This window comes from Adiantum capillus-veneris, chromosome 9, assembly GCF_014529385.1.
Source record: "Adiantum capillus-veneris isolate H3 chromosome 9, ASM1452938v2, whole genome shotgun sequence".
Lineage (NCBI taxonomy): Eukaryota > Viridiplantae > Streptophyta > Polypodiopsida > Polypodiales > Pteridaceae > Adiantum > Adiantum capillus-veneris.
In genome coordinates this window covers 160,837,443-160,850,090 of record NC_140939.1, presented here as the reverse complement: position 1 = coordinate 160,850,090, position 12,648 = coordinate 160,837,443, and the positions used below count along the sequence as shown (strand labels likewise).

At 40.0% G+C, this 12,648-nt stretch overlaps 1 pseudogene; it reads right to left on the bottom strand.

Annotated features, from left to right (window-relative positions):
* Window positions 1–10,240: 10,240 nt before the first annotated feature.
* Window positions 10,241–11,559, bottom strand: LOC147451482 (uncharacterized; annotated as a pseudogene).
* Window positions 11,560–12,648: the final 1,089 nt, after the last annotated feature.

Sequence of the window (12,648 nt, the reverse complement as noted above, 5' to 3'; positions counted from 1 at the left end):
ACCACTCGCACCGCCCCTTGCTGGCCAAAACCGCCACGTTCCCGCCATGCAAGCTGCCGCATGCCACGGGGCTCGTCAATGCAGCACTCACATAGCACGACATCGCCACGGGGTGAGGGAGCTCCCCTCTCTCCCCCTTTGTGTATCTACTAAGGCTCATGACTCAGGCTATAAAGCCCAAGCACCTTGCCTTCCCTTGCGCATGTGGGGTCACTGGGTGCCACATGGCACGCACTGACGACCCCCCTTGTGATCTTGAAACCCCCCTACAAATCTCAAAAAAACCTCCCTTCTTTTGCCATCTTCAAGCAAGTGTAAGTTGTTGCCCTGAGGCCTAATACCCGAGTTGTAAGACTTGGCTGAAAGCCCGCATTGCCAGCTTGCTTCAACATAATCCCCATCACCTCTCAAATTTTCTAGGCCCGCCCAACAAGGCCGCGAAAAAACAGGAAATAACAACTGGCACTACATTCTCGAGCAATTGCCCCTACATTCGACTCACCGTATCTTGCTGACCAAGAACCCGATTGACGTGCGGTCGATTTGCGCTATCCTCCCATGATGTCCTCCACCTTCAGAACCTTGCTGAGGTCAAAAAAATGCCAGATGACTCATTCTCTGATGCGGGCAAGTGGGCATAGACCCGGCCCCCGTCCAAACTTCGACAGCCCATATCTTGCACACCGTGAGTCCGATCATCGATATGAAAAGAGCGACAAGCTCCATAAATTGAGCACTTCAGCCCTATCACTTCACATCCACTTCTTTGGCCAAGCCACACATGTCCATCCGTGGGAAATCTGCAACCACCTTCACCTTCAAACTAACATATCTTTGTCTGCATAGCTCCTTTTAATGAGCCGTCTGGACCAACAAGGAAAACACACTGGAGACCACATTCTAGCACATAAAATCCACATCTTGGGCATAGAAGGACATCACCCTACGCAGCTCTTTGCAACACACCTTTGTCCTAAAAAACCACATTAGGCATACATTTCGATAGCCACTGGGCTGCCTAGGACCTTGGTACCTGCCCTAACCTTCTGCACTGCACCTGTCTGCAACCTCTACTTGGCATCGACCACTTTCTAGCTCGAACCAACTTTGGTTGCACCAACTTGCACATAGATGATTGGTGAGCTCTTGCCCTCTCTTTTTGCATAATTTGGGAAACTTTATTGATTAAAACTAATTAGATTTCGTAATTTTAGATACTAGTTAGATCATATCTTGATTATATTTGCTTTTAGTTTGATTGTTGAATAATGATAAAACATGTGGGATATAGATTCCTTTGCAAATTTACGTATGGGAAAAACCCCATCATTTACACCAACCTTCTTAGAGTTCTATGCACTTGAGATGCCTTGATGTACTACAAACCATTGAAGCATGTTGTATGATTGTATCATAATTGATATAACTATGCCTTGATATAATTGCAGCATTGCACAAAGAACAAGTTTGTGGTACCCAATTAGTGCTAGATGATCAAGAGCAAGCGGTTGTTAATGTGTTTTAGCGCATGAAATCTCTAGCGCACGATATGTCGGCACAACAAGCGACGCACACTGCTCGACAACTATCAAAATGGCCAATCCCAACCACATGCATTGGAAAGATATCAATAAAGAAGTGACCAAGGATATGATTAAAACAATATGGCCATGTGAGGATGTGGAGATAAAGAAAGGACGATGGAAAGTATTGAAGTGCCTGCACAAAGTGATTAAAGAAAACGCTGAGAGGATCTACTTGGAAGCTTATGGCCATCCATTGCACAATGCAGATTGTCTGTTATATTTTACAAAAATGTTGTATGTTCATTTTGTGCAACAGCGACCAGTACACATCATCGAAGCAGAAAACTATTGCCACCCATGATATCAGTGTCACTTTCACCCGGGTTGAGCTGGCATTGATAATTGAAGGGACCGACCTACATTTAAAAAAGGAGAAAGATATTTACACGACACATCTAGTAGAGAAAGATGCAAAAATATCATGGCTTTCTATAGTCACCCAAACAGCCCAACCATCACAGGTCCAGATGGAGAAAAGTGTTCATCGCTTAAGCCAAGATGTTCAAAATTTGACACACAGAGTGAATCCTCCGCCTGTACAAAGGACACACATTAGTCACCTTGTCCTGCATCCAGATTTGGTCCCCTCATCTGATTTGGATTTGGTCCCCTCCTTGTCTGCTTCGAATGCATCTTCATCTTCCCAATGTCCAATTTGCTACAAGAATTTTGATGTATGGAGTAGATACTATACATTGACATGTGGTCATTAGGTCTCCCCAATCTCAGAAAAATAAAAATTCTTTCAGAACATATTAAGTGCATAAGTGAAGGGTGAGTTTAGGATATGAGAAGACAAATGAAGGTGGAAAGTCAAAAGACAAATAAAGATTAAAATTCAAAAGACCTTTTGTGTCCATATAGATAGGTATTTCTCTACTCTTTCATTTTTCCTTTAGCGTTTTCTTCTAAGTTCTCTTTAGCGTCTCTCTCTCTCTCTCTCTCTCTCTCTCTCTCTCTCTCTCTCTCTCTCTCTCTCTCTCTCTCTCTCTCTCTCTCTCTCTCTCAATGTTGTATTCATTTTTCTTAGGAAATATTTTTTTGCAAATCTATGTGCTTCGTCATTGCTTGTCGTTACGTGTTATAGATTAACACATCATTTTTTCTATTTTTGAGTGGAATCTTTGAGCTAGGAGCACTTTTGACTTTTTTTGAAGGCATTAGGAATAACTTTTAATTTTAATAATGACATGTGGTCATTATTATCACCTTGTTTAATTCGTTTAATGAAAATAGTAGCCGATGTGCAATCTATTCACAAGATATTCCACAAGAAATATATTATGTTTGGCATGGCAAATGAGTATAAATTCAAGCAATCCCGCCACCCAAGATACCCCTAGCACAATTAAAAACCTATTTGGTAACGAAGATGCAGGTTCTGAGCATAACAAATGAGATTGACATACTATGTATAATCGTTACCAGAAACATTGTATATGATTAAAACACATTGAATACAAGCTCTTTCATGATGGTTTTTGACACAATCTTCATTCTATTCTCAAGATATATTAAATCTGTGAAGTTATTATATGGTTTCGAGTCCGAGTGTTGTGGGTTTTCTTGTAATTCAACTTCCATATCTATTATCAGATTCTCTTCTATTTTGTCTATAGTGCATTGAGATACACCGACATTGAAGTCTCCTTTGTCTTTGTTTTGACAATCATACAACCAGATTGGCATTTTCTCCTTGTAGCCATTACTTTTGATGTGATGAAATATCTTTTTGTTGCAAAACATATACACTAATTCTTTTGCTCTGTCTGCTAATAATTTTTTGTGAATACTGTTATGAATATGCTTGTACATACTCCAGTTTCTCTCTGAACTTGAGTTTGTTGCACATTACGCTAGTACTTCCATTGCAAGGGGACATAAGGTCGAGTAATGTTGTCCACCATTCATCATCCACCACTCCCATATAGGTTGCTCTTTTGCCATTGACTGTACAAAATCATTTGCAAAAGGACCTTCTTTTAATCTAATACACTCATTTCTTTTATACAATCAATTTGGTCATGAACATTGGAGTAGAACGTGTTGACCACATGATAGAAATCGCTGACCACCTCTGTATTGGACATTAGATCTAAATTATAATACTCAGGATCAAGCATGTAAGCCACACTATGGAGTGGACTATGAGCGCTTTTCCATCTTGCATGAAAATACTTGGCCAAAATTCTTTGTTGTTTGATAGAGAACAATAGTCGCCACTCCTTCTCTACTATAGACTCTTTTAGCTCCTCAAGATTTCCAAGACTTTGTTGGATTGACCACCATGTCATCCAGACTTTACCCATTTTTGGCGCGTTCTAATCAAGGTTGCAAATCATGAACATAACGGGCATCATTACATGGTATACATCCATTACACTCCTCCACCGAGCAGTCTTGTTTATAGAGCCATGTAGATGTGTAATTTTCTCTTTCACTTTTTCTTTCTGCTCAAGCTGCCATTTGTCAAAGGCCGTGCAATTGAAAGTGTCAATCACAGTAGTGCACTTATTGCGGACAAGTGATTCCAATGTATAAAAATGGGCGCAAACCCGAGTTTCAGCAAGAAGTTTCAACATCACTAACATGCACATTTTGTACGAATCGAGCACTCTTTATCGTTTCAAGATAAATTTCACAACTTAGCGCGCAGTGTCAATTATTTTGGCGAACCATGTGGTTTCTTCATAGTGTATCAATCCTTCAGCACCAGGTTTAAGCTGTGTGTATTACAACCATTGGAAAAAATGTATGGAAAGCACTTCTTTATTAATTTGCTATCATTTTTGCAGTTCTTTGTGTTGTCCATGACTACTTGAATAACATGTTCAACTCCAAAAAATTTTGACATTAATCAAGACCTCAAAAATGTATTTTCCAGTTTTAATTGCACCAAAATTGTTAATCGCCTTTATGAATGTTTATCCCCTTAGACAAACTAGCATTACATTGATCAGTGGTCTTCTTTGAACATTAGACCAACCATCACTCACAATTGTGCATCCTGAAAACGAAATATTCCCAAGTATTATTTTGGCAACACGCTCTTTGACTTTGATGTAAAGATAATATTTCATATCGTGTGATACGAAGGAGATGAAAATCTTGGGCCAAACTCATCGATTTTCTTCCAATTGGCCTTCCAATTATTGTTGTCTACCATGCATGACCAGAGCACTTCCGGTGAAGAAAATCACTTTGACAAGTGCAGTTTGTGTTTCTTCTAGAGACTGCATCCGAAAGCTTTGATGTAATGATTTTTTACGCACTTGCCCAAGTCCACCTTCATTGTCATGCTTAAAAGGAACACTTCTTGACATTTCATCTCCCTGCGCCGGCTATTTTGCAAGGTTAGTTGGTGTCACCACAGGATCAGCAGAGTCAATATTTGGCTTTGACTGCTCTTGACTTGCATCCATTACAGACCTATGTATCCGTTGTCTCTTGCCACCTTTTTTGGCGAGCTCTTCTATCAAATGCTTTGCAATTGCAGGTGCCTGAGAATGTTCACATTTCTTACAATTCTTTTTAATGCTACCCAAAAAATGGTCCCTAATACGTGGTGCATCGCTTAATTTTGTTGTGAAGAAAAAATTATATTCTCACTCCATATATCAACCACATATGTTGTCAGCATAATCCTACTCTTTGCCATGAGCTTTTTTATTCTTTGTCTTCCCACTTATGCCAAAATTTTTCTCCATTGCTTTCAATTTAAACTAAAGGCATAAGAACTAGATGTTCAGTTTTTAAAATATTTTTCTTATTTTAAATATATATTAGAAATCCGATCACTAAGAAAGTAATTAAATCTGCATCCTATGAGATTTGCAATGCACTCTAGTCAATCCACATATCGATCACATATGTTGTGTGCAAATATACACATTGCAATGCACTCTCTACACGGAATTATAAATACAACAATGCTATGACTTTCTCAATGCAATTATTATTATGATGGTTATTTATACATCCTCTTTGATCTGCAAACAATAAGACACAACTATTTTCAAATACTACAAATATTATCAACTTCTACACTAAAACGATGTCAATTATTTGCAAAACACACATGAAAGAAATAATACCTATGAGTGGTCATGTCATGCACTAATAATATTTCATAATACATAGAGCACTCCCTTTATAAACCACTGCATGAAACAACGCGAAGAAATCATCAATACAATCACCCAATTGAGGACTACTTGTACCCAATCAAGGATTGTAGCCCCCTTATGCATCCAATTCAATAAATAAAAGCTATTTTCACCCAATTAAGGATTATAGCTCTTATATTGTGCAGTGACAATGTATATCAACTTAAATCTGTGATGGTGAAAAATGCAAGACTTCATGGATTTTCATATACCCAGTATAGTAGTACAGGGCATCCGACCCTTGACTATCGACTCGTCATTTACATATGCTCATCTTCCAAAACCAACTTCAATCCTCATATGGACCAATGGCTTCATTGCAATGAGCATGACTCTCCAAATTCTCAATTGTTTTGGTTTTGTACCTTTATGTTCAGTGAAGGATTTAAATATTTCTAGAAGTGGTTACCAAATTTAAAATCACATTCGGCCCAAAAAAGGGACGTGTGACCTTAGGTCAATTCACAAGGAGATGATTGTAATTGGCGCTCGGATACTCTCCTTGGGGATTTTCCTAGTCAAAGCACCATGTTAAGCACGGGCCCGTCGAGAAAATGAAACAACCCAGCAAGCCCTGAGGGAATATGCTAATACCCGGAGAGCTAACCGGCTCTATTGGTTTTTGCAAGTCATCATTAGGATCACGTTAATAGTTAACATGATCACGTCTTTTTCTTGTGTAATTACTGGTGTTATTAACTTAATCTCACAATCGTGATCATGTCAATGAAATCTCTGCTTGCAACCCTAATTCCAACATTTATCACTTGTTCAAATGTTATTTCTCCACACGTAGTCGCATTCACAATCCCTTGAGGATGTTGGATCCACCGTCTACTATCTTTCTCACCTCTCCCATTTGAGTTCTTTTTGCAAACCCCATCATCGTATGAAATTTGAGTCTCATGTATTTGTATTGATTCTTGTTTAGCTGATTCGTTTAAGCTCTCTTCCTTTATCTCGTTCATTTCTTTAGAATCAACAGGTGGTTGAGGTATTAACCTAGCTTGGGTAGGCATGGCTAGTGGAGATTCTATAAATGCTTGGGCAGTTTCAATCAGCTTTTGCACATCTCCAGCCTCATCTTTTCCATCTCCGCATTAGGATAAGGCATCCATCAATATATGCTCCATCATCTAGATCTTGTCTAATCTTGCTTCATACGCTTTTAGAATTTCTTCCAATGGCTTGGTTTTTTTTTTTAACTAAGACCGAGTCTCCTTAACTTGCATCTTTTGGCCATACTCTACTTGGTTTTTGTTCAGGTTTGGATATTTCTTCTAGTATGGCACTAGATAATGATCTTGTCAATTTCTATAATTGCTCTCAATCTTGTGACACATCAATTGCAACAACCCTGTAACTTCTAATGGTATTGGGTTGTAATTCTATCCCTTGTAGCTATCCTTACAGATTTCACACTTATGGATTTGTTGGAGTCATTACTGCCCCGCTCACTTGTCTCTCTCTACTTTTGTTGGACTCTTGTTACTACTTTCAGTGGCACTTTTTCACCTAAATTAGAACCCCTTGAAGAGGGTATGACCACTATAATATACATCATCACTTTTCTTTCATAGGTTTTGAGGGAAATCTTAGTACAAATGTTTTTGTCAACAATCACTAGTAGTGACATTAGGAACATTGTGTCATAATAATCAATATCTAATTCTCCTAAATTATTTTCTCATGTTAAATTGATCATTTAATATGGGGAAGTGCCAGGGGAGAAAAATCTAGAATATTGATTAATCTAGTAGACCGGCCATAGTAGGGATCTAAAGGAGGGAAAATAGGGATCCAAAAGGGGGGCCATCTACAGAAGAGCTATGTGCAACAATGGGCTTAAAAGACCCTAAGGTTCAGCCCATTAAGACTTCCAAAAGGCTAAGGTTCCAAAATTCAAAGGTTGTGTCCAAAGGTCAAACTTTGGGAAAATTGGATGCTTTGTGTGTGTCCCAAAAGTCTTTGTCAATCCCTACATAGGAGGGAGCGAGCATGGCAAGTAGGGGATGAGAGAGAAAATCACACACACACAAGCTCCCTTTGTACACAAGGGGAAAGAGGGACACATGTCAGCTCCCTAGCGCAGATGCCCACAAGGTGTACTCAAATCCTACTGGATGGCCTTGGAGGTGGACCAATGAGAATTAGGCTAAAGTAAATCTAGTTTAATTAATTAAAAAACACTTAGTAAAAGAACCAATGAGAATTAAGCTCTCTAGAAGACTATTGGACAGTCTCCCAAGGGGACCAATGAGCATTCAACAGCCCAATGGCTTGCCTGATTCCTATTGGCCAGGACGCAAATGGGTCCAATGAGAGTTTAGTTGCATTTATTAATTACCTAAAGCTCTCACAAAAGGGGAAAGGGGGACACATGCCAAAAGGCTATCACTTATACTGCTTAATTATCATTGGCTAGCTCTAGGGAGGTCCAATGAGACTGTAGCATGAGTAAATAGCAAGAGGGGTCGACCAAGAGAGAGAGAAGGGGCTGATTTTTCAAAGGCATTATTGACTCTCACACACACACACAAATCATGTGTGGAAGTAAGAAGACTCTCTCTCTCTCTCTCTCTCTCTCTTCTCAAGCTTTAATGGAAATCTTATCACCTACTCCAAGCTTGTGAGAAGGGAGGCCTACACCAAGAACTCTTGGCTTTGTGATGCAAATCCAACCAAGAGCCAAGCTTCAATGCATGCTCATATCCTCTACCATGCTAATTACTAAGCTAAGCTATGCTAATATGAGTGATTATGTGAGGAGATGTACATCTTTCTCATAAGAATACTCCTTCTTCCTCTCAATCTACTCTCATACCCCGCTAGCTCTCACCATCTTCGAAGGTGTGTGAGGTCTTGGGTCTGAGACAGTGAGGGAATTGATGTTGTGTTTGATAAGTGTTTTGCTTAGTGCATGAAGCTTCCATCTTCATTTCACTAGCTAGTCTTGAAGGAACACAAAGAATTGTATTGTGCAATGTCTCTCTTGATGGGAGAAACCATAATACAAAGCCTTTTGGAGGTGGGACCGGCTCCATGTAAATCCAGTCCTCAATTGTTGTCAATAGCTTAATTTCTCTCTCTTTTGAAAGTATTGTTCATGCTATCTAACTAGGTGTTATGCCTTTTGTTGCTCTCTCCACCCAAGCACTCTTGTAATTCTCACTAGGAATCTATTCTAATGAAATGCCCACTATGTTCATGCTAATTTCCTCTACGCACAAGTTATTAGGCCATTAAATGTTACACATTGTTTGCATCATTAGCTTGGTTGATTGAGAAATTCCTAGCCAAATGGTCTCGTTGACACTTGAAACAAGGTTCTAGGATTCTTTGGTGTTGGGCATATGGTATGAGGATATGTGTTTGGTTTAGCCTCTCCTTGATTGGCTATGAACATCAACTCAAAGTAAACCCCTTACTTGGAGATAAGCTCCCCACTCTTGACTGAGAATTATTACAAGATGAAGCAATATTCTCATTGTCATATAAATCCATTATCACAAGTAGGTTAGGATCATATGCATAATGGTACCCATAGCTTTCCTCTTTGTAATACATTTGTATCAGCACTAAGGCGTTCTCTTTTGGATATTAGTCTAGATACACATACCCCACTGCTTCCTGGTTTTCACCTAATAGTGGTGCCCCAACACTTGTCTTGGCCTTTCAACCTCTTGGCTATGGATTTGTTGGTCCTGATACATATCTCAACAATGCTGGTGTTCGCCTATTCTATTGATAATGAGGATTCATTGGTGCATTAGGCTGGTATTGAAGGTTGGACTGGTATGGCCTCTCCCTGTTATGAGAGCATATAGAGCTAGAAGAGAGCAAGAGGAGGCGCTCACAATGTACAAGAAACTTGGGACTTGATAATAAGCTTAATCTTGATTACAAGGCTTAATACTTTATTAAGAAATCTTGATACAAGACTTGGATTAAATGACTTGAGTACAAGACAAGGCTTGATTGCAAGGACAAGACTTGAACATAGACAAGAACTAGAAGATGGCTTTCCTCATAGGAGCCTCACAATTGGTGTTGGCAAGACTGAGGGCCTTGTGGCCCAAGACCCCTATTTATACTAGTGCTTGAGGAGGTTACTTGAGGAGGTTAGAACTTTCTAGGTTCTTCTTGAGGAGGTTAGAATCTTCTAGAACCTTCTAGATCCTTCTTTGACTTTCTAGAGCTTTCTAGAGACTTCTAGATTCTTTCGGAATCTTCTTTAAGCTTCTAGAAACTTCTAGAATCTTCAACTTTCTAGTTCTAGAGACTTCTAGATTCTTCTGAAATCTTCTTCAAGCTTCTAGTAACTTCTAGAATCTTCTTGATACTTTTAGAACCTTCTTCTAGATTCTTCTAGAGTCTTCTAGTGATGATGCGAGCAATGACATAGGCAATGATGTAGGCAATGACACAGGCAATGATGTAGGCAATGACATTAGCGATGATGCAAGTGATGTCATAAGAGAATGACTCTCAAGCATCCATGACATTATCACCTCCTCTAGCGAGACGAGTTCCACAAGGAGCGGTGGTGTTCCTTGGCTGGGGCTTCCATGGATGTTGTTGATGGAAATCTTGGACTTTGAGAGGTGCATGTTGAAGATTGTGTGCCGGTTCCCAAGTTCGTTCACTAACATCATAGTCTTTCCAATGCACCAAGTAATGTAACTTGCCATATGAAACTCGAGAATCTAGGACTTTCTCAACCTCATATTCATCATGTCCTTGAATCTCAACCGAAGGAGGTGGTTGTTGGGCTCTTCTTGGGATGTTAGATGTGTGACAAGGTTTTAAGATTGAGACATGAAAGACCGGATGAATTTTCATGTATGAGGGCAACAAGAGTCAATAGGTGACTGGGTCGACGTGACAGATAATCTGAAACGGACCAAGCCTTTGATAATTGAGCTTTTGACAGGGACAAGATGAACGCAGATCACACCAAAGGAGCCACACTCTATCCCCCTCTTCGTATTTTGGATGTTGCGTGCGATGTAGATCTGCACTTTCCTTATACTTGGATTGAGCTTCTTTGATATGAATTGTAAGTTCTTTGTGAATTGAAGATAACTGTTGTGAAAGATGAATAGTAGGTGGATTCTTGATTTGATGGTGCCTGTGGATATCTTGTTTGGGATGTTGACCATAATTAGCAAAGAATGGAGTGCGACGAGTGGAGGCATGAAAACTGTTATTGTAGGAGAATTCTGCTAGCGGTAGGAGCTTGACCCAATTATCTTGGTGATAATTGATTGTACAACGGAGATACTATTCCAAAACTTGATTTACTCTCTCTGTTTGTCCATCACTTTGTGGGTAACTAGCTAAGGAGAGGTTGATTTGTACTCCGAGTAGCTTGAATAAGCTTTTCTAGAATCTAGAGATGAATTGTGGGCCTCGATCAAAAACTATGTCATCCGGTAATCCATGATAATAATGATAGATGTGTTGTAGAAAGAGTTTGGTCGTACCTTCGTCGGTGATGGTTTTAGTGGTTGGAATGAAGTGTGCCATTTTTGTAAACCGATCTACAAATACTAAAATGGAGTCAAATCCTTGTGACAAGGGTAGCTCTACAATGAAATCCATGGAGATGGATGACCATAGTTTGCTTGGATGGGCAAGGGATGGAATAACCCATGAGGATGATGACGAGGGGCCTTTGATCTATTGCAAGTGTCACAAGTGCCCACATACTCCTTGACAAGCTTCCACATTTGAGGCCACGAAAAGTTACGAGAGAGAAGCTCAATTGTCTTATTAACCCAAAAATGCCATGCTGATGGTGTCATAATAATCAATATCTAATTCTCCTAAATGATTTTCTCATATTAAACTGATCATTTAATGTGGGGAAGGCTAGGGGAGAAAAAGCTAGAATATTGGTTAAGCTAGCCAAAGGAGAGAAAATAGGGATCCAAAGGGGGGGGGCCATCTCCAAAAGATCCATGTGCAACAATGGGCTGAAAAGACCCTAAGGTTCAGCCCATTAAGACTTCCAAAATGCTAAGGTTCCAAAATTCAAAGGTTGTGTCCTAAGGTCAACCCTAGGGAAAATTGGATGCTTTGTGTGTGCCCTAAAAGTCTTTGCACATCCCTACATGGGAGGGGGCGAACCCTAAAGGTAGGGGATGAGAGAGAAAGCCACACACACACACACAAAGGCTCCCTTTACACAAAGGGAATGAGGGACACATGTCAGCTCCCTAGGCCAAATTCCCACAAGGTGTGCCCAATTTCTATTGGATGACCCTTGAATTGGACCAATGAAAATTAAGCTAGAGTAAATCTAGTTTAATTAATTTAAAAACATTTAATAAAAGAAACCAATGAGAATTAAGTCTCCTAGAAGACTATTGGGCAGTCTCCCAAGGGGTCCAATGAGCATTCAGGAGCCCCATGGCTTGCCTGATTCCTATTGGCCAGGAGGCAAAGGGGTCCAATGAGAGTTTAGTTTAATTATTTGATTACCTAAAGCTCTCACAAAAGGGGAAAGGGGGACACATGTCAGAAGGCTATCACTTATGCTGCTTAATTGTAATTGGCTTGACTTGGGGAGGGCCAATGAGGCTTCAGGAAGAGCATTTAGAAAGAGGGCTCGCCCAAGAGAGAGAGGGGGCTGATTTTTGCAAGGCATTATCACACACACACTCACACAAGCTCATGTGTGAAGAAAGAGAAGACTATCTCTTCCCAAGCTTTAATGGAGAACTCATCACCTACTCCAAGCTTGTGAGATAGAAGCCTACATCAACACTCTCTTGGCATGTGGATGCAAATCCAACCAAGATCCAAGCTTCAATGCATGCTCATCTCCTCTACCAAGATAATTACTAAGCTAATCTATGCTACATATGAGTGATTATGTGAGGAGATGTACA